Raw genomic sequence first — 22864 nt, 5'->3', positions numbered from 1 at the left:
GTTAAAAAAATAATAATAATAATATAAAATTTCCATAAAAATGAACTCCTAAACGTTGGAAAGGGCTTCCCTTCCATGTAGGAGACGCAGGTTCTTTCCCTGGATTGGGACGATACCCTGGAGAAGGTAATGGCAATCCGCTCCAGTGTTCTAGCCTGGAAAATCCCATGAACAGAGAAGGGCGGGCTACAGTCCATGGGGTTCCAAAGAGTTGAACATGGCTGAGCAACTGAATGACAACAAAACATTGGAAAGGAGGGTGCAAGAGGAAAATGGGCAAAAGATTCGGAGAGGCACTTGGCAACGAGGATGCCTACGTGGCAAACAGGCTACTAAGCCAAACAAAGGCTCATAGATTAAATCCACAGCGTACTACCGCTGCCCTGCCCACCCCCGCCCCCCATGAAGAATGGCTCCAGTGAAAAAGACAGGAGATCCCTCCCACTGGTGAAGATCTAGGGCAGATGGGACTCTCAAACGGTGCTGGTGGGACCTACACCGACATAACCATTCTGGAAACAGCCTCCTGGTACCTTCTAGAGCTGCACATGCTCATACCCAGCGATTCTACTCCCAGGCATGCGCTCAGACATGGACTAGAATGTTCTCTGCAACACTGCCTGTAATACCTGAAAGTGGAAACAGCCGGAACCTACGCGGGAGAAGGATGGATAAATCCATGTTGGCCCAGCCACCCAGCAATGAGAACAAACAAAGGCCTGTGTTATCAGTATGGGCGGATCTCTTCAGCACAATGTTAGCCCAAGAAGCCAGGCAGAAAAGAGCTCACACTGTATAATCCCATCCATGGAAAAGAAAATGTCCAAAGACAGGAAAAACAAATACAGCATTACAAGTTCAGGGAGGGGTTATGAATATCTTGAAGAGGTTTCTAGAGGACTTCCGGAGGGCTGGTGATGTTCTGTTGACCTGAGTGCTGGTTCAGATATGCTAAATTTAAAAATTGACCCGCCTGCACCTTTGGGGTTTCTGCATTTTCCTATATGTATCTTATATTTCGAGCTTCCCTGGTAGCTCAGCTGGTAAAGACTCTACCTGCAGTGCAGGACACCCCGATTTGATTCCTAGGTCGGGAAGATCCCCTGGAAGAGGGCATGGCAACCCACTCCAGTATTCTTGCCTGGAGAATCCCCATGGACAGAGGTGCCTGGCAGACTACAGTCCATGGGGTCGCAAAGAGTTGGACATGACAGAGGCTAAGCACAGCACAGCATGTTATATTTCAGTTTTGTTTTTTTTTTAATTAAAAAATAAACAGCAACCTGCTTCACTCTACTGGGTGTGGAGCTTGGGTTGCTGGTCCAGTGTTGACAGGGAACTAGCCTGCGCATCCGTCAGCATCCAGCCCCTGGTACCACTGTTCTAACCATGCTCCCCTTCTCGCCCCCTCCTATTGTCTTCCAGGCAACTCCATGGTGTCAGTTATTAGGTCCCAGACAGTGCCTTTGTCCTTCACACCCCCCACCCCACCCCCATCTTCCTCTTGCACCCCATGTTCAGTCCAGCAGTGACTCCAGCTCTACCCTCTGGGTAGACCCAGAGGTTAGCCCCTCCTCACGCACCCTGGTCCTGGTCCTTCCGCCTCTCGGGGTAGAACCAGCATGGCCTCCCACGGGTCCTCCTTCCTCACTCCCCTTGGGGTTTGCTCCCGAGGGCAGGAAGGAGGTCTTCCTAAAATACAGATCTGATTGTGCACTTGGTTATTCTGTTATTTGGCTTCAGAGTCAACAGGTTACACCCGGGAAATAACCCAAGCTCCTTCCCAGGGCTCCCCCGGCCTTGTGGGATTCGGCCTCTTCTCTCCCCTCCCTCCCTGGGCTCCAGCCTCACTGGTGCCTCCCCACCTCCATCTTTTATTTTTTTAACTAACCATTTTATTTATTTAGTGCGGCGTGCGGGATCTTCCCCCACTAGGGATAGAACCCACGCCCCTTGCAGTGGAAGTTGTCTTAACCACTGGACCACCAGGAAAGTCCCTTGAGATACTCCATTTCTTCTGCTATCACCCTCCTTTTCCAGATCCCTATGGCTCTGCTCCACCATCCAGTCCCTCTGTAAGCACAAGACCTGCTCTCTCAGCCCCATTGAAACCCTGAGCCTTCCCTTGACCCTGCTTTGCCCAGGGGGTCCCCCAGGGGCCCAGCCTATGTCTCTCACACCCTGCTCCCCTCCCTTCCTCTGGGCACTTTCTTGAGTCCACTGTGGCCAGAGCACTCTGACTTTTCCCTCCTTCAGCCCGAGAAGGTGACTCCTTGGTTCCCTGATTAGCCAGATTGGAGGCCTCCATCAGGACTTGGGTGAGGCACAAGTCGTTTCTTTCCCCAAATAGGCCTGCATTTCAAAATGATTTACTTTTTTCCAAAAACAGAAAGTCAACTAGGCAGTTTTTAATATTTGTTTTTCTGCTTCTCTGTTATTTTCTGACTTTCTACAAGGATCATCTATTACATACATAATTTAAAATAAAGCATCATTTCAAAGTCCATTCTCTTGGATTCAGTATCTGCACTTCTGGGAAAACACCTCCAAGAAATAATTCTACATAAAAGAAAGAGTTGTGCAGAAAGAACCGGATTCAGTGGAGCAGATTCAAGGCTCCCCTTGGACCCTCCCTCCCCCACCATCCAGTATACTCTCCTCTGGTGGGGAAACTGAGGCCCCAGAATAGGGGTCTGTGCTGCACCATCTGCCATCTGGGGAACTGAACTGAAAGTGGTGAGCATGGCTGGTCTACCTGGACACCAGCTCTACCCTGTTTCCTATTTGACAGACACTGCACTCAGTACTCTTCTTCCCAAGACTCTGCAAGGACACGACTCTTAGTTTCCCCCAGTCTCAGGTGAGGAGTATGAAACTCACCAAGCACAGGTAACCTGTGACGACAGGGCAGAGCTGGGGCTCGGAGCTGGCCAAGTGCCCCAGTGTGACTTGTCCAACCCGGCCTTATGCTATTGACTGCCACCAAGCAGCCATACTGTCTTCCTCCTCATTAATAAGAGTCCTGGCCCCAGAGATGAACAGTAATGGGGCTTAGCCAGTCATACCAGCGATTGGTCCAGGGTGACCATGAGACTCGGGCCTGCCAATGAAATGTGAGGGGAGTGTCTCTTCAGGATTCTGAGAAGTCCAAGGAGAATATGCTTTGCTTGCATCCCATTTCTTCTTGCCCAATACACTGTCATTTCATGAAGGTGTCATGCTTGGAGCTGTGGCGACTATATTGTGCTCATGACGAGCAACATCTTCAATACTAGAGTAACTGAAAGTTTGGAGTTTGCGTTCTCAGGATGCAAGACTTTCAGCACTAAAACTGGGAAAGTCTTGGGCAACAGGATGATTCGTCACCTTAAATTGGTGGCATGGAAGGACAGAAGGAACTTAGCCCTTGCCAATATCCTTGAGTTGTTAACCAGCTCCGGAACCTGTAACCTCTGGACTTTTTTGTTATATAAACAATGGTTATTGTAAGAGAGGCTACGAGAATGTATTATACACAAAGGGAATATAGCCAATGTTTTGTAATACCTGTAAATGCAGTGTAACCTTTAAAATTGTATAAAATAAAAATAATTTTAAAGAAACAAACAAAAGCCCAGTGACTATCTTTATGACTTAAGTCTCTCTGTTGTTGCTTGTGGCTGAGATCACAGGCATGAGCTTTGCACACCTTGCATCCCTTTATGTTGTTCATGCGCTGTGCCCCCGACCCCGTGACCCGCCTGTCTGCCACCCATCATTCTGCGTTCACCCCGTCAGGTCTTCTGGTGCTGCCTCCTCCCTGCAGCCTTCCCGAGCTTCTCCTCAGCCAGCTGCAAACTTGCTCACCTTCGGAGGCATTTTCCTTTACTCCTTTTTTTCTGATATTTCTTGCTCCCTCCCACATTGCAGCTAACTGGGTGCTCGCTGTTTCTCTTCTTACCTGCCCCCGTGCGTTCCCTCCCCCCACGCACTACAAGCCCCTGGGAAGGGGGCACAGACCCATTGACTTTCTCAATCTTCCCTCACCCCAGTCCCGGTGCATGAGAGTGGACTGTGGTCTTGGTTTAACGATCCAGGGATCCCAGGTGGACTGACTTCTCAGGGCTGGGAAGTGAGGCCAGGCCCGACCTGCCCAGTTTCATTCCCGGACCAGGGGCTCACTGCACCCTCAGCCAGTTTCAAGGCCCCAGGGCCACCCTGCAGCTTGAGATCCAGCCGGTCTTCTCCGCCCTGTGGCTGACTCAGCTCCTTATCACCTGTCTGCCAGGCCCTCTTCCTGCGAGAAGCCCCACAGGCGGGTGCTGTTTCTCCCCTCTGGAGACTCCAGCCTTTCCTCCTCTGGCTGCTCCCTGCAGCCCCATGGCCCTTGGGACTGTGCCCCTCCCTATCCTTTGCTTTCTGGACTCCCACTTTCCCCGAAGCCGCGCCCCGACTTCGCCCTGCCCCACACCAGGAGGTGCGCAGGTCACTTCATGGGTAGATCTTTCAGGTCGTGATTCAGATCATACTGCCAGGAAAACGCACTGCTGTTGTTGGGAACAGTCCGGGGCCTTGTCCAGCCCCGATGTGTAGTGACCCCAGGCTGTTCTCTTCCCTTCTCACCTGGATGCTGTTTAAGGTCCTTGCATTAGACCAGGGGCAGGGTGTGTTTAGGTCACTTCCCCTGAGTGAGCAGCTTCAAGATGGGGCTTGAGAAGGGCTGGTGTAGACAGGGGTCAGGCTGGGTACGGGGTCCTGGGGCGGGTGGGGACGAGCCAGCCCAGCAGAGCTTTCTGGGGTGGCCGCTCCTCTTCTAGGGAACTGGTGCTGGAGGGGGAGGTGGCCTGGACTCTGAGGCCGGCCACGGTGGGACGGGCGCCAGTGGGCTTCCAGGAAGGGAAGCTAAAGATACCCCCTTCCCGGCATGGCTGGAACCCTGAGAGGACAGGGATCCAGTTCCCGTCCCGTTGTCACCGGGGGGCAGGGAGTGGTGACCAGGAGGGCCTGTAGCAGCTGCGCTGGGCCGGGCGCGGCCAGGGGGCTGGAGCCCAGGACCGAGCATCCATTGGCTGAGTCCCTGGGCCGGTGGGCGAGGTCTGGGCAGGGCCAGCATGTTCCTGGAAGCCCAGCAGCTTTGTCTGTCTCTCTGCCAAGCTGCCCACTGCATTCTTTGCCCTCCTATTTCCAGGCAGTCTCTGTATAGGTCTCGGCCCCGGCCTGCCTCGAGCCTGGTGCCCTGGCGCCTGTGTGTGGGGTCACTTGAGCTCTTATTTGGGGCAGTGGTTGAGGTGGGCAGGGGGATGGGAGGGGAGCTGAGGGGGAAGGATCCCCTTTCCACTGTGCAGTTCTGGAAGCTCCAGGGACCTAGGGGAGGGGACCTATGTGTGTGCACTGCCTCGAAACCAGGGATCACAGGTCTGTGTCTGCCCGAGGCATCCCAGGGTGTGTAGGTGAGTGTGAAGAGCGTGGGCGTGCCCCGTCTTCTCTGTGGGGGTGATCCAAGGGGCGCAATGTGCACGGCCTGCCCGGAGGTCAGCCTTCATGTTAGATTCTGGATCTGCATCCATGGAGGGGAGGGACCATTTGGGCCTGGCTGCCCAGTGCGCTATCCGATTGGCGCCAAAGGGCCGCTGCCCTTGAGGCTTGACCCGGGATGTCTTCAAGGCTCCTGGCTTCTGGGATCCTGTGGTCCAGTGTGTTACCCACCCCCCAGCCCTGGGACGTGAGGATGGGGAGAAGCAAAGGTTTGGACCCCGCAGCCGGCTTTGTGCAGTCTGGTGGTTGCACCATGGACACTGAGGTCATTGCCTGGGGTTTTTTGTTTTTATTTAACTTTTTTTTTTGTGTGTGGTAAAATGTACAGAACATAAAACTTTCCACTTTAACCGTTTTTACGTGTACAGTGGTATCATTCATGTCGTTGGGCAACCCTCACCCCTGTTCATCTCCAGAACCCTTCATCATGCCCAGCTGGAAGTCTCCCCATCAACACTAACTGCCCATCCTCCTCCCCACCAGCCCTGGAAACCTCCATGCTCCTTTCTGTCTCTGGGAATTTGACTATTCTGAACACCCTCTATGAAGTGCAATCCTACAATATTTGTCCTTTTGTGACTGGCTTACTTCACTGATCGTAATATCTTCAAGGTCAGTCTTATTGTCATGTGTGTCAGAATTTCCTTCCTCTTTAAGAGTCCCCTGGACTAAGAGACTCTTGTATGGATAGATCATGTTGTTTATCCAGTCAACCATCTACGGATACTTGGGTTGCTCCCACTTTTTGGCTGAGATGGCTGGTTGTTGATCCTGGCACCAAGGAGCGGTGGGGACCTGGGCACGTGACTGGATGCCTCTGGATCTTTCTTCTATGACATGGGATCTGTTGTTGTTGTTGTTGTTGTTGTTCAGTGGCTAAGTTGTGTCTGACTCTTCGCAACCCTGTGAACTGCAGCGCACCAGGCTCCCTGTCCTTCACCATCTCCCAATTTCCTGGTTCTCATGTTTGGATGAGGTCGTACACGGGAAGCAGTGAGCATGGTCCTCCCAGAGGTCAGCCTTCATGTTAGATTTTGGATCTGCAACTCTGCGGGGAGTGGGGAAGTGGGCGACTCCACCTCACAGGGCTGGTCCACGAGGAGCGGGAATAACCCCACCCATGGGACCGCGGTGAGGATGTTCTGGTGGCACCTGGTAGGGCTCCGTGCAGGAGGGACTCAGCCTGGGTAGTGAGCCCAGAGGGCATGGCAGGAGCCACCTCCCAGGGCCCTGTAGGGGGACTTCTCAGCGTGTCCTCACTTCTGCGCCCCCTCCTATATCATTCCTCTCAGCCAGCCTTCAGGAATCCTCTCCTGGGGCACAGTCGTTCTCCCTGACCGGGAGGTTATCCTGTTCTTCCGTCCAGGTCCACAAGCTTTTCCTCTCTGTGCAAATCTGGCCTCAGCACTCCTGCTGGACCCCCTCCTTGAAGTCAGCAGACCTTTTCCAGGGCCTTGAGTCCAGGGCCTTCTAGTGGGCAGAGGAGATCTGAATATCCAGCCAGCTCTAGGGGTGCCTACCACCTTCCTCCTTCCACCGGTGGCCTCCCTGCGGCAGCCAGGTTGGGCCAGCCCCAAAGGAGTCAGCAGCATGGCTCCAGGAAGCCTGTGCAGCCAGAGATGTGAGCCTGAACTCCCTGGATCAATGGGGGGAAGGCTGGCAGCCAGAGGCCTGCGGAGGCACCAGAACCTGGGTCTCAGATTGCCTTGGGCAGGGCTTCCAACCCTCTTCCCAGCCTCCACCCCCCGGAACATTTCCTTCCCTGGCCCCCAGGGAGGGGGGCCCTGGCTGCAGGAGTCTTCTTCCCCAGTCTCCGCCCTACTCACCTCGGGACCTCTGAGCCTCGGTTTCCTCCTCTGGATCCTGTGGGTGGAGGACACCCAGCCTGAGAGTCTTTCAGGGCGTAGATGGGAGAAGGTTGTAGAGGGCCACCCATAGCCGCACATGTTAACAGTAGATGTTACCCCACCCATCTCCCCCTCCCCAGTTCCCCCATCTCCACGTTGAGGGAGGGAGCAGATAAGCAGATCTACGTGGAGAGCCGTGAGACAGAAGCTCAGAGAAAGGAGTTACCAGCCAGAACCATGCAGCAAGTAGGTGGTCTAGATGGGATGCCCCTCCCCTTGCCCTCTCTGCAGGGCTTCAGTTCCCCGGGAGAGGGGTCCACGTCCGTGTCTGGAGAAACAAGACTGGGAGCTGTGATTCCCTTCCCCCAGCTTATCCCCTGAACCACTTCATAAAGGAGCCAGGTGGTGTCCCACTTTAGGGCCTTGGAGTATGCTCTGGCTTCTCAAGTGCAACGGGCTTACTTCCCTATCCCTGTCCAAGCTCCCACTGGCCCCTGTCCCCACTGCTATCCTTCATCTGGTGGCCTTTCTCCAAGATGGCCCCAGGGATCCAGGCTCCTGGTATTCACACCCTCAGTAGCCCCTCCCACACTGAGTCTTTGTCTCCAACAGAATATGACAAAGTAGCAGGGTGTAAGTTCCAGCACGGGTCATCAAGTGTTGCCTCTTCCATCATGGGCTTTTGGCTCACTTGCTATTGGGGAAGCCAGTCACCATTCCATGAGGATGCTCAAACAACCCACAAAGAAGCTCACAGGAGGAGGGACTGTGGTGCTCACCCCAGGCTGTGAGATGGTGCCTTACGTAACATACAGTAATCATGGGAGAGCCCATCCGCTTTGCCATATTCTGTGGACGGGAAGCTAGTCCTGGCTTCTGCTCACGCTCACAAAGAGGAGACCACACACAACTGCGATGCTCTGAGGTCGCCTTAGGGTTTGTCTACAGACGCTATGGGGGGTTTTCTCCTGCCAGAGTCTTGCTGGCTCCAGAGAGGGAGACGGTCTCTGCCTCCTGACACTGCAGTTCTGATCTCAGTCCAGCTAAGGCTGGTTTCTCAATAATGAGGCTTTTCTCCCTGGTAAAATAGTACATCTCATTTGTATCATACATAGTCTTTTGATTAACGCAGCTCTGACCTAACTCCTATAGAATAATAACTCGAGTCTAACAACTGAGCTTACTATGTGCCTACTTAGGTAACTGAAGTCATTGTCTTATATAAATATCACAACAACCATATGAGCAGCTATTATTGCCCTTGACTGTGTCTTCTGAGGCTCAGAACATATGCAAAATGCCCAAGGTCATTTAACTAACACCTATTAGGACTGTGCTGTCGACTTGCACTGGCTTAAGCAGTCAGAAAGGGATTATGTTACTGGCTCACTTGACAAAAATGCACAGGATAAGAGCTGGGCTTCAGGCACCACTGGACTGAACCACTGAATTCAGATTCCCCATTGGTGTCACCTAGACCCTGTCTCCCTCCATCTCTCAGTTCTGGTGATTGCAGCCACAGGCAGGCTCTCCCTAGTGGTGGCTAAAAATGGCTGTAGCAGCCCTGGGCAAAGACCAGGCTGTCTAGCCACAGGACTGCTTGGATCCTGTCCCCAAGCTGGAACCAGCAAATGTGGGCATATTCTGATGGGGCCATCCTGGGTCATGCTCCCCTATAGGGGGTAAGGGAGGTCAGCCCCATCAATGAGCCACAAAGACCAAGAATGGTGGAGAAACGAGTATTGGAGGTCTGTTACAGGAAGAAGGGGAAGTGGGGCTGGGCAGACAAAGGCAGTGGATCACCTGTCCTCCAGGTTGTTGATTTGTGTATGGCCTCCTCCTCCCACAAACACTGCAGACCAGGTTCTGGGCCAAGCCTGGGATGACAGATGCCCTTGAGGGGAGGTCAAGGCACCAAACAGCCTGCAAGTGCTGGGGAAGAAGAGGGTGAGAGTAACTGCCTCCTACTTGCTGTTCGAATTTCACATCTGGCCAGGGGGCCAGAGGATGCTGGGGTGAGGTGGGTGTGATTATACAGCGTCACACATGGGGTCCTTGCATTGGTGACTCTTGTCAGCATCTCGACTAGTGACAGACACAGATGATAGGATTATCTCAACCAGACCTACACCCAAATGAATGCAAATAAATCTGGGGGAATCAGAATAAGGTGGACAGATTGCATGAAGTCCATTGTGCTGGGTATGATATTGCAAGTAGCTTTGAAAAGTGACACCACCAGGGGAACTGAGCAGAGAGATCTTTCTGTTATTTCTTTCAACTGCCTGTGAATCTACATTGATCTTAATACAAATTTCCATTAAAGGAATTTATTTTTGGTGCCAAACCTGGGCTTCAGGGCTATTCCCCTGTGCTCATGGCTGCCCAGTCTTGCAAGGGGAGCCCCCCTTCCATCACGGCAGAGCCCCTTCACAGTATCTTCAGATTCAGGCTGTGTCTGACCCACCAGGGGCGCTCATCAAAGGTGGGATGAGAGACTAAACAAATGCATGAATGGATGGGAGAATGAAGAGATGCATGAATGAATGCATGAGTGAATCTGAATGCATGCATGAATGGATGTACTCCAGGCAGGATGAAGAAGACACAAAAGCTTAGGGCAGTAGGGTAACCCTGCTTGGACCTTGGAGCAGGACAGCACCTTGAAAAGCCCACACACATGCCTGGCCTGAGACCTGGGTCCCCTTCAAAGGAACTCTGTCTGCAACTAAAATCAAGGGACTCAGGTTCTCAGCCTGCCATTTCCAGACACCCAGAGGTGAATTCCAAGTCCACAGCAGCACTTCTTACTACCTCATCCCAACCCCACCGCCACACCTCCCAGCCCCAGGCACCTGTTAAGTAGGGCCTTGAACCTGGTGGGGTCTGGGAGCGGGGGCTCAGATCCAAATTTCCTCCCAGATCTAGGCCTCTTTCCCCATCCAGGTGAGCAGAGTCAGTGACCTGGGTGGGGGAGGGGGGTGGGGAGGCGGGGAACCCTGTGCAGAGCTGAACAGCCTTAGAGTTCCTACTCTGATGGTGCTTCCTGGCCCCATTAGAAACCCCCTTTCCATCTTCTGGGAAAGCAGTGGAAACCAGGGGCTCACACAGGTGGTCTAGTAAGAGCAGGAGCCTGCCCAGCTTCATGCTTTAGGTCCCAAAGTCCCAGAGAGCGGAAAGGCCCTGCAGTTCCCCTCCCTCTGTGCCCCGGTCAGACCGCCCCATCAGGGTAGGGGCCATGCCTGCGCTTCCCCAAAAGGTCTTCCACCCCATCCTGCTCCTCTCCCTCCTTCCCTCTCTCCCCACCAGCCTCCCAGATCAGGGCGGGGGAGACGGGGGAGGCTGAGCTGAAGTCCCTCTCAGGCACTTCCCTGAGCTCACCTGAGGGCACCTGGGCCACCTCTCCCCGCAACCCCGGGGCGGGCGAGGCGGCCCCAGGCTGCAGCCCCCCAAGAAACGGCTATCCTCTGCACTAGGAGGGCAAATCCGAGGCCCCCCACTCCTTGACTAGAGCAAGACCCTGCTTGCCTTCTTTTAGGAGTTTTTTTCCCAAGGGAATATTTGCTGATCACTGGAACCCCTTTTATAAAAAAAGCCAGGAGGAGGTAGTTCTAGTTAAGAATAGTTCCAGTTAAGGGGGAAGAGCTGGCTGGTTCAACTGCAGGTCAGTGGGCCTGGCCCGCAAGGCCTGCACTGGGATCTGCTCTGCAGCAGTAAAAGCGGTGACTTCTGAGGGGTCCGCATTCAGGGTCCTGGCTCCCCGCACCGCTGATGCTCACAGGGCGGACTCTGGGGTGGGGGCTGACTGGTCCTCTGGTTTTACAGACAGGCCAGGAGGCGAAGCGACTTGCCCACCAGGAAGGAGTAGGGAACCACCCCTGAAACGAGCCCGGGCACTCGGACGATGGGGGCGGCCTCGGCCTCGGCGGGATCAGAGTCGGGCGTGCATCGATCGCTAGTGTAGACGCAGCCTCTCTGCGTGCCCGCGCCCGGCCGGCTGTCGGGAACTCGGGCCGGCTCCTCGCGCGCTTCCTGGAAACGTGCTCCCGGGCAAGGAGCTGCAGCCCGGTGCCGCCTAGCCCGAGGGCTGGGCTGGGCACCGCGGCGCCCGCGGGCTGCCGCCCCCGCAGGGCCGCCCTGGGCGCTGGTTGGCCTCGGGGGATCCGGCGCGCCGCGGGGCGGGTGGGAGGCGGGAGGCAGCTGGCGCGCGGCCGCGGGCGGGGACCCGCCGGGGAAGCCGTGGGGCGGGATGTCAGCAGCTGAGCGGCGAGCCCGCCTCCCTTCCCGGTAACCTCGCGGCCACCCCGAGGGAGGTGGTGCCGCGCCGGGAGGGGGCGGAGCCGGCCGCCGCCACGCCCCTCCTCCCCAGCCCCGCGGTCAGGCCCCTGGAGGGGCAGGGGGGCGTCTCCCCTGCAGGAAGAGGGCTTTCTCCCTGCTGCTTTCCAGCCAGAACCCCTGGGCACACTTTCAAGCACAGAATATTTATTGGGCACCTACTAAGGGGGAGTCCCTGGGTGCAGCCTACTGGGGTGGCAGGCTGTTTCTTCCCTAAGAAATGTTCCAGAGTTTGTGGATTAATTTACTTGTAAACCATAGGCACCTCATTGCTAGGCTTATATATTATGTACTCACAAGGGTTGCAATTTTCAAAGGATGATATAAAGAGTAGAAATAGAAAGGTTGTGTTTCTTTCCATAAGCCAATGGATTGTCTTGCACCCCCTTCCTCCCACCTTCGGAGACCCAAGTTTAGTGGCTGCATCTGGGCTGGGCCTGAAGCTGGAGAAAACACCCTGACTGTCACCCTTATCCTCCCATTGGATCCATATCATCCTGCCCCTCCAGGTCCAAGGCTCAGCTCTCTTTGGGGGCCCTGGATCCCACTTCAACAGAGGGTAGCAAATGGCATGCTCGTACACTGGGGAGTGCTCTGAAGTCTGGGATCAAATTCATATCTGCTGTTTTCTGGCTCAGTGACCTCTGGCCTCTCTGAGCCACAGGGTCCTCTTCTGTAAACTTGAGGGAGCAGTATCTCCCGCTGCCTAGCAGAAGACCTGGGTACGGGCTGCCCCGTGATTTGGCTCTGCTGTGATTGGGTAGCCATTCCCTTCTCCAGGAGATCTTCCTGATCCAGGGATCAAACCCTAGTTCCCTGCATTACAGGCAGATTCTTTGCCATCTGAGCCGCCAAGAAAGGCCGTGGGTACCCCTGAGCCACTCTGAATGGTCCAGCAGTTAGAAGTGCATCCCAAGGGACCAGGCAGGCCATATAGATTCAGATAGAATGAATTTATTGTGTCTAGCTTCCTGGTGGCTCCAGTGGTCATCTGCCTGCGATGCTGAAGACCTGGGTTAGATCCCTGGGTTGAGATGATCCCCTGGAGAAGGGAATGGCTACCCACTCCAGTAGTCTTGCCTGGAGAATTCCTTGGACTGTGTAGAGTCCCAGAGTCAGACACAACTTTCACTTTCACGGGGATGGGTGACGTTATTATTAATAACAGTAAAATCTGTGTCACCAAACTGAGGGGCTTCAGGGGAGAGGAAGAGTTCAAGGAGGAGTCGATAAGAGAGAAGAGGGGGGGTTCAGAGTCAGTCAGTCAGTCAGTCAACAAACACGGAATCTCGGCTCTGTGCCCAGCACTCTTCTGGGCAGTGGACAATCAGGATGCTCATTCAGCAGCCTGGGATCCCTGGGGGCCCAGGGTGTCCCCATTTGGGAGCATCGGAGTCGCCTTCAGGCCAGGGCTGAGGGGCCCCCAGGAGATGGGGTCTCGGGGGTGCAGCCAGGCCCAGAGCTGAGGTGTGGTCCCCTTGGGCGGAGAGTGACTCAGGCCCCTCCCAACCTCCCCACCGCCTGGGTTTGGTTTGTTTAAGAACAAATTAGTCACGGAGCAGGCAGCTTTCCCGAAAATAAAATGAGAATCCCCAGGAAACAGGGAAAATTGAAGGCAGGCGGGTGAGTCAGCACGTGCTGGCCCCAGGGCTCCACTTTCCAAAAGGCTGGGCCCTCTTCCCCCGGCCCCGCTCCGGCCCCGCCCTGCCCCCGCTCCGGGGACACTGACTTTCACCTCCCCACGTTCTCTGCCCCCACGAGGCTCCCCTTTGTCTTTCTCCCTCCCCCTTACTTTCCTCCCCCGACTCTCCTCTCCTGCGGGGCCCAGCCTCTCTCGGCCGAGGCTGTGGCCTCACGCATGCGCAGTCACTCATTGAGTTCCGCCCCTCCCTCCCGGGCCTGGGGTTTGCATCGTTCGCGCGTCCATGCGTTCCATCCGTTCCATCCGTGTTTACGGCGCACCTGCCAGGTCCGAGTGCTGCGGGCGGGAGGGAAGACGAGCCGAGAAAGAGAGGAAGCCTCCCCGGCGCCTGAGCTTTGTGGGGAAAGGAGACTCCTGCTAGAAGACCTTCGAGGATGTTCCCAGTCTCCCCATCCTCCCACCTCCCCCGGCCCCTCCCGTCACTCCCCGCGCTGGGACACCCAGAGCTGGGCCCCCAGCAGATTGCCTGAGGACTTGATTCTGAGCTCTCTGTCCCTGCCTCCTTCCCAGGCAGAGCCCAGGGACATCAGAGCCCAGGGCCGAAGGGATGCCTGGGGAGGGCCGACCAAGTGGGCAGAAGAGCCAGGGGAAGCAGTCCTCACCCACTGTTTCTCCAGGTGCTGCCCAGGTCAGGGGTGCTGGGAAGCTGGGCTGTGTTTAGAATCTGAGGAAGGGGCTCATGGCCACCTCTTCTGTGTCTCACCGTGCTCAGACTCCTATCGGAGGAGAAGGTCAGGCCTTGGCTCCGGGCAGGACTCTGGCATGCCCCCTCCAACCTCAGCCCCTGGGGACAGCAGGGAAGGTTCCAGGCTGCAGGCCTCTCAGGACAGTGCCAGCCTGCTGCAGCCTGGGGTCCGTCTGGCCAGAGCAGGTGAGCTCCCTCCATTAAGACAAGCCCCTGCAGGGCTAGGGGGTCTGTGGCTCCCCACATGGCCAGGGCCCTTCGGTTCAGTCTCTTCCCACCCCCAACCTTTCCTCCCAAATGGAATCTGTGCAGGACCCCTGGGGCCAAGTCTTCCCAGACCCCTCTAACTAACTAGCCAGCAGGGAGGCAGCCCCAGGCCCAGATCATCGGGCTGGGCTGGGGTCTCCTGGCTCTCTGGTCACCGTCCAATCTCTGTCTGCCGCTCTCTATGAATAATTTAGTTGTTCGAATTACAGTAAAGAGCTATTCAGCCTCCCTTCCCAAATCGGATACAGGTGCCTTGGTTCCTTCGGAGGAAAGTTCCTTTCCCAATGAAACTGAACCTTGTGGGCAGAGATCTCTCCCTCCCCACAATCATTCACCAATATTGGACAGTGAGACAGAAGATAGATTTTCCCCCCCAATCTCAGCTATAAAAAAAAAAATGAATCGTAGCCTAAGACGCCAGTTCCTAGCAGCAGGAGAGTGCAACTGTCTGAGGGGCGAGGCGGGTGCACTCTGGGAGGAGACTTGGGGGCGCTAATGTTGACCCCAAGTCACAAGTGCAGGCCCCTGGAGGGGATAGGACATGCAAGGAGGAACACTGCAGGAGCCTGGGAGGAAGGAGCAGGGATGAAACCAACGGGTGGTGCAAGACTGCGTGTGTGCGCGTGTGCACATGTGCGGGCATATGCATGAATGTGTGCAACATACATGCACGCCTGTTGTCCTTGTGGCTGTGCTTGTCATGTGCACATGTAGGCACGTGTGCATTCCGTACACACTGTGTGTGCACCTGCGTGGGTGTGGGTGTGTTCTTGGAGTGTGTGGCTGGGACTGGATGGGAGCTAGGAGTGCTCGGATGACTCTCGAGCTGTGAGTGACTCTCAGTCTCTGGCAGGGGCAGGCATTTCCAGAGCCCAGAGAATTGGGTGAGGAATCCAGCAGCCCAGTCAGGTGATTTGCAGGCAGGCAGGGGAGGGGCTCTAGGAAGTTCAGAGAGAGGGAGGGAAGAGTGGGAAAGGCCATGGGTGGGGACCTTGGCTGGGAGATGCTGCGAAGAGTGAGGCAACATCTAGGGGCTTGAGGGTTCCGGGTTCCCCAGCCAAGAATGACGGGAGGTGGGGCTCCCCTGCCTGATGGAACCCACTGGGTGTGGGCCCAGGGGAGAGGGCTGGAGCCCAGGCCTGGAGCCTCCACCCTGGGGATGGAGGCCTCTCAGAACCTAGTGGTGGGGGGGCGGCTGCAGCCGCAGGGGCAGGGCAGGGGGGTGTGGAGGAGCTAGGAGGGCTGAGGTCGCAGGCTCCCACTTCTTGCAGCTGTGCCGAGGCTGCAGGAGGCGGGAACCTCTGAAGTCAGGCCAGGCGGCAGCAGGAATCCCCGCCTCCAGCCAGCTCTCCCCTGGTCCAACTGGAGGAATGGGTTCTCCCGCAGCCCTGTCACAGGAATGGACCTGCATCTCCCACGACTCACCCCCGCCCAGCCCCCTAGCCTGCAGCCTATATCTGATTTACCACCGCCTCCTACCTGGGCCAGCCCAGTGGGCGCCTTCCATGTCTGTCCTCGGAAACAGGGACACCCAGCACAAACAGCACCCATGAAAGCACCCAGAGGGTGAGGTGGAGACCCCTCCTCACTTCACTTCTTTCTCTCATCTGCACCCCTGCCTCTGAGACTGCCCTCCTCAACTCTGGGGAATCCAGAAATGACTGAGGATTAGGCATTTCTAGAACCACTCAAACTGGTCCCAGATACTCCCAGGGGTGGCCCTGGAGGGGCTCGTCCTTAGGCAGCTGCCCAGGGACCCCACCTCTGGGTGGGAACTCAGAGACAAATGCACAAAGGCAGCTTCTTGAAGAGGGCTTGTTTGCAGGTCTGTGTGGGGTGAGGGAGGAGAGGAAAATGACAGCCCACATCAGTATTCTTGCCTGGAAGATCGCACGGACAGAGGAGCCTGGTGGGCTACAGTCCATGAGGTCACAAAGAGTTGGACACGACTGAGCGATTAACAGGCCACAGGCTGGTGGAGTGAGGAGAGAGCCCTGGACTCCATCTCTCCCACATACTCCAGTGAAGGGCTGGCCCCCTCCCTCCCACTGCCACGCAAAGGAGACACGCCCGCCACCCCCACACCCCCAGGCTCATGGCTTGTACCACTTTTCCTGCCCAAGCCCAATCTTGCATCCTCCAGTTGCCTTGGGATGGGAGAGGGCACCACTCTCCCCCCAGCTAGATGCTTTGCTCCATAGATGCCCAGGGTCCCCTGAGAGTCCCCTCTGGTCCCAGCTTCCTGGGGAGCACCTGGAACACTGATTCCCTTCTGCCCGCATTTGAAGGCCATGTGACCTCAGCACACCCTGGCCTGATGTGGGCCCACCCCAGGCCCCCAGGACAGTTCTCTCTTTGCTCTGTGACTGAGCAGGAGTGCAGAGAGGTGGAGGGCACAGCCTCGTGGGCCTCACTGGAGCCCCTTGGAATCAGGACAGCAGCTTCCAGTACCCTCTCTACCCCCCCTCCCTGAGCCCCAAGCCCCAGTCTTGGCATCCTGAGAGAGGAAGGCATAGTCAAGCTCCACAGAAGGGAGGAGAGAGTTTCCCCAGTTTCGGTGGAAAGAACAGGGAGCGTTCTGATTTCCAAGCCCTCCCACGGCCAGCTCCTTGCTTCCTAGTAGGAGGAATGGGGGCTCTGTCCCCCTCCTTCCTCTCCTCCCCGCCCCCAGCAGGCTTGTGCAGGGTGGCACCCAGCTGGAGGCAGCTGAGCAGAGCCCAGCCACGCTCAGCTCTTGTCCTCTCCTGGGTGGGGACCGACAAGGTTTGCTGGGATGTGGTGGGCAGTTCATCTCTGCAGCCTCTCTCCTCCTCCACCACTGCCAACCTGCAGCCTCACCAAGCTCCACCCCATCCGCAGTGGGCTTCTCGCAGGGTCCAGAAGGTTTTACTCTCTCTCACCCCCTGGCCTGGGAACAAGTTTTCTCAAGGTCAGGGGTCAGCAAACTTTTTTCTGAAAAAGGCCAGGGGTCCCTATTTGACTCTCTGCCTCTGTAACCTGAAGGCGACCGTAGAGAATTAACAAACCAATGCATGTGGCTGTGACTGTGTTCTAATAAAACTTTGTGGATGGACATTGAAATCTGAATTTCATATACTTTTCAAATGTTCTGAAATAGTATTCTTTTGCTTTGTTTTTTTTTACAGTTTAAAAACGTAGAAACCATTTGTTTGTGGGCTGAACCAAAACAGGCGGCAGGTTGAATCTGGCCTGTGGGCTCCGGTTTGCTGCCCCCCTGTTCTCGGCTGCCCCCCTCTTGGGCCACAGCTGACACATCCCTTCCCTCACCAGGTGGGACCAGCCTGTGGGACATACTCACAATGCCCTGCCCTGCTTCTTTCCTTATTAGGAAAGACCTGGCACACAGTAGGTGCTCAATAAGTGTTTGACAATTAAGTGTGCTTCCTACGCATTGTCTTTCTTTCTTTTTCTTCCCCCAAACTTTTAACTTTTTATTTTGTATTGGGGTATAGCCTATTGACAATGTTGCGGTAGTTTCAGCTGATGTCTCTCTCTTTTAAAAAAAACCCCACTTTTTATTTATTTGGCTGCATCAGTCTTAGTTGGGGCATGAGGGATCTAGTTCCCTGACCAGGAGTTGAGCCCAGGCCCCCTGCACTGGGAGCACTGAATCTTAGCCACTGGACTAGCAGGGAAGTCCCCGCGTTGTCTCTTTTGATATTCATAACATGTGAGTGAAGCATAGCTATTATCTCCATTTAATAGACAAGGCAACCGAAACCCAGAGAGGTTAAGTAACCTGCCCGGGGTCACCCAGCGAGCTGGGACGGAAGGAGGAACTGAGCCTACAAGCTGCTTCCTGGGTGGCTGGGCAGCACTCACCTGGGCCTGGGCCTCTGCCCTGAAGCTTGGCCTCTGGAAGGTGTGGCCTGGTTGCTCCAGCCGTCAGCTGGGGAGCCCAGGCTGCCTTTCATCCTAGGTATCAAGCTTGCTTGGCACTGAGGGAGGGTCCCATCAGCCCCTGCCCTTATGGAAGCATTCCTTGTGACTCGATTCTGGACTTCCATCTCAGGGATAGACCCAGGGAGGTGGATCCCTGATTCCACAGTCCCCCGTCACCCTTCCTCAGCCTCCCGTCTGAACCCCCCAGAACACAGCCTGTAACAGCTGTCCTCCCTGCCCCCCAGCCGTGGACACATCCCTGCTGGCCACGGCCTTTATTCAGCCTCCATTCCAATCCTTCTTGCCAAGTGTTAGCCTCCCCATATGTCAGAAGAGGACGATTACCCTGACACCTTCCCAGTCCCGTCGTCAGCCTGGGAATTGGGGCGCGCTCCTGGGCGGGCCAGGCTGGATAAACATGTGGTCCAGCTGTGGCCTCCCTTCCCATCACGGGCGTCTCGGGAGGTTTGTGAGGTTGGAGGCAGGAAGGTATGGGCCCCTCCTCTGGACTTGCAGGCCCTGACCCCAGGACCACTGCAGCTCAGCTCACCCTTCTAGCTCTTTCCCACAGAACGTCCTGGCTTCAGGGATTCCCATCACCTCGGCCAGAGTTCATCGGAAGTTCCCCCATCCCCCCCTCTCCCATGGAGAGAGACAAGGAGGAGAGAGATGGGTTCCTCCAGTGGGGCTGGAGGAGGAGAAGGCTGGGATTCTGGTGACGGGTGTGGCGAGGCAGCAGGGTCTCGGGACAGGTCAGACTGTGGGTAGCCATCGTGTGGGTCCTGCAATGCACATCACGGTTCTGGGGGACAGTGAGATGACAACGTCACCATCAGACGTTGTGGGTTTTCATCCGGAGGCTTGAGGAAGCAGTGCCAACCCCAGGGAGACGGATGGCTCTGCTGGGGAGGGGAAGTAAGTGCAGACGGAGGGGCTGGGGAGCCAGACAGAGGAACTCCGAGGAGCTAGATTCCTTAGTAGAAGCCCAAAGCTCTCTTCCAGCTCTCCCCACCTTCTTCCCCATAACTACAGCCTGAAATGCCCAGGGTCTCCAGCCAGAGACAGCACATGGCCATGCTGGGCCCCCGTCTCCCGCCGGGGGCCTCACTCTACTGCAAAACAGCCCTCTGCCACCAGCCGAGCCGAGGGTCATCTGCCAGCTGCCGCCAGGAAGATGGGAATGAGGTTCCTAGGCCAGAGCAGGAGCAAAGGTTGAACACTTAGGGAGAAACAAAGCAAGGAGGTGGGGGGAGTGAGAGGGAAGGAGGGAGGGAGAGAGTGGAAGAGAGAGGGGGAAATGGAAGAAAATAAAGAAGGATGCTAGGAGAGGAGGAGTAAGGACAGCGAAGGGGAGGGCCCGTGAGCAGCCTCCCGACTGTGCGGTGGTCCCCAGGAGGCCCCGGGGCTCAGAGGCCCCTAGGTGAGTATGTACTTATTTATTTGCTCTTCGGTGGTATTTATCCCCCCACGTGTGCTGATTTATCTTCTGGCTCTGGCCCCCGGTCCAGCTGAGATTGGCAGCCCAGAGCCCTGCAGGCCTGGTTGCCACAGCAACACCTCTTTGTTAGGCACCAGCATCTGAAAATGTCAGACTGTTTCCAGCAGGTCAGATCTGGTTCCCTCCCTTCTCTCCCCTTCTCCTTTTTCAATTCCAGTTGCCTCTGCCCAAGTTGCAAACTTCCTCTGTCTCCATGGGGATGGAGGAGGGCTGTCTCTCTTTTTCCGTCCCAAACATCTGTCTCTATAAACAGTTGTTCGGGGCACCTCCTCCTTCTGGGCCCAGGCTTTGGGGAGGAAGTGCTTTGTTTATCTGGAGGGGGTCAGTTTCCTTGCTCCTCCGGGGCTGGCCGGTGTGGGATGGCTGTAGCCGTGGACTCTAGGAGCCCTAGGCGGGTGGCCAGTGACTGCTGCTCCTCTGGGGTCAGTGTCTGATGGAAAGGGTGGCTGCTCTGCACAGCTGTCTGGTAGACCTTGGCTTTGCTTTGCTAGCTGGGCTGCCTTCGACAGGTTACTTAACCTCTCTGAGCCTCTGTTTCCTCCTCTGTAAAGTGAGGAAGCTAACAGTGCCCCCCTAACAGATCTGTCCAGGGGTGATGGCATCACAAAGTGTCAGGTGCAGTCCCTAGAGCACTCTCCAGAAGGCCCTTGTATTTCACGGTCCTGGGGATTCTTCCTGGAAGTTACTACTATCATCAGCCCCAGCCAGGAGAATGTTGAGACTCTGAGAGGTTGATTGGCGCAGGGATGGAATTCCACCCATGGTGTAAGCCCAGACTTCTTCAGTCCATCAGGACCTCTGTCTGATACCCAGGTCCTTTTTTTTGCAGACTAAAGAGCTTGTATCAAGCGACCTCCTCCCCAGCTTGAGATTTTCATTTCTTTCAGGGAAGAAGGTGGGGACAGCTGAGAAGTTAATGGGGTTTTACTGGGATCCGGGGGCCAGAATGCAAGCTGTATGTGCAAGGAGTTGGGCACAGGGACTCTAACGACTCAGACACGCTTTCCCCAGCTGGTGGGAATGCAAGCTGGGCCGCAGGCAAGGACGCAGGACTGGCCCAGGCTCAGCCCCAGCTCGGCCACCTCGGAGAGCCCATCCTGGGCCCACGTGGCCTAACACGCCAGCGTCACTCCCATGGGTCTCACTAACCTCACTCCCAGCTCCAGGTCCCAAGCTTTTTCTTAGGTGGTCCACAGAAGATCAATTACACTGCTTTTTCCCAGGTGGCGCAGCAGTAAAGAATCCACCTGCCAGTGCAGGAGGCACAAGAGACGCGGGTTCAACCCCTGGGTCAGGAAGATCCCCGGAAAAGGGAATGGCAACCCACTCTAGTATTCTTGCCTGGAAAATTCCATGGACAGAGGAGCCTGGCAGGCTACTGTCCATAGGGTCGCGAAGAGTCAGACACGACTGAGCGCACACACACACACACACACACACACACACACACACCCAACACACACACACACCCCCAACACACACACACACCCCCAACACACACACACACACACTGCTTCTAGATGATCAGAGGAGAGACCTTATAAACAACCAAATCAATGGCTGAGTGACAGCTTGGGCTTCAGAGCAGGAAGAGCTGGGTTTGAATCCAGCTCCATTCATGCCTGGTGGACCTTGGGCGAGTTAACCACTCTGAGATTCTGTTATCTCATCTGTGAAATGGGTAGCAGGACGGTACCTGCTGGAGGGGATGCTGACAAAGCGCTGGGGGCTTAGCTTGGGGAGCGGCTTTAGAAATGAAGAGGACATTTCTGCTGTGATTATCAGGAGGGCAGGAAGCTGTGCTTCCCTCTCCCATGGGGGCCTGTGCCCGGGAGACTGGATACTTAGGGATTTGGGTGCAATGTGAGCAGAAGCAAGAACATGGTGGGAGTAGCAGGGCTAGGGTGGTGGCGGCAGGGGTCGCTGGTTGGGGGTGGGAGAGCCGTTACCAAGAACCCGTCCCTGGAAGTTGGGAGGCAGGACCCCACTGGAGCCGAGGCTCCAGCCCCCGCTGCAAGCCCCATCATCCCATTAGGCTTAACACAGACAACACGGATTGAAAGGTAACATTATGAAGAATTTCAAGGGGACTGCAGAGCACTAAACCCCAAGCATGGGGCTTTGTTTCAGGTGTGGGTCCTGTGTGACGGCCTGCCCCTGAGAACGTAATGTGACTGATCGCTGTCGCCTGCGATGTCTTCCAAGAGGCTGAACAACATGAGCCAAAGCACAGATGCCGGGCGGAAGGGAGAATCGATACCCAAATTCAGCCTCCAGTGAATTGATGTCCCAGACATCACAGATGCCTAGTGGTTCTTCGGCACTCCTGGTGGGGCGAGAGGGAAGAGCTTGGGGTGCTAGGCTTGGGCCAAGTGTGGCTAGGTGGGGACCCCACCGCACCTCCATGGCTGGCACTACAGGCCAGAAGCATCTGAGAAGGTGTGTAAAAAGCATCTGATGTGAAGTCCCTTTCCTGAGGTTGATGTTGCCTCTGTAAGACAATGCCCTTGTTGGACTCCCCTGGTGGTCTGGTGGTTAGGACTCCACACTGCCAAGGCAGGGGGCATGGGTTCGATCCCTGGGGCAGGGAAGTTCTACATACTTTTTGGCGAGGCACCATTCTTTTTAGGGCAACACAAGCCGCCCTAGTGTTTCAGGGGAAAGAGGCATCATGTTTGCAACTTACTCCCAGATAGCCAACGGGGGAAATGAGGTGAGAGGGAGAAAGAACATGGTAACACAAATGTGGCATAATGTGACTGTTTGGGGGCATTTGGGTGAAAGGTATACGGGAGTTTTTTGTAGTATTTTTGAAACTTTTCTGTAAGCCTGAGTTATTTCAAAATTAAAAGTTGGGCTTTTCTGTTTTGTTTTGAAGGGCATTTTACAACTAGTACTGTTGGGGATTAGGGCAGAGGGGAGAAATAGCCCGTCCTGCTGGGGGCGAGTCAGTCCTGCTTGGAGGACCCCAGGCTGGGCAGGAGGCACCTGGGCCATGGGACAGGGCAGCAGTGGCTTCGTGGTGCCAGCACCCCCCACACACTCCTGCCACCATCGGGCTCCAGCTTTCCGGCCTTGTGGCCAGTCTTTCCCTTTGGGGGGCCGGTGACTCA

The 22864-nt window shown here is 55.8% G+C and overlaps 1 long non-coding RNA gene across 1 annotated transcript in view; it reads left to right on the top strand.

The window, feature by feature from the left end:
• The window catches only part of LOC110134483 (uncharacterized), a 38664-nt gene that overhangs the window by 6541 nt on the left and 9259 nt on the right, over positions 1 to 22864 (top strand). The window lies entirely within an intron of this gene.

Source organism: Odocoileus virginianus, chromosome 17, assembly GCF_023699985.2.
Source record: "Odocoileus virginianus isolate 20LAN1187 ecotype Illinois chromosome 17, Ovbor_1.2, whole genome shotgun sequence".
Taxonomy (NCBI): domain Eukaryota; kingdom Metazoa; phylum Chordata; class Mammalia; order Artiodactyla; family Cervidae; genus Odocoileus; species Odocoileus virginianus.
Note: the sequence above shows the minus strand (reverse complement) of the source record. Positions and strands in the feature narration are given on the sequence as shown.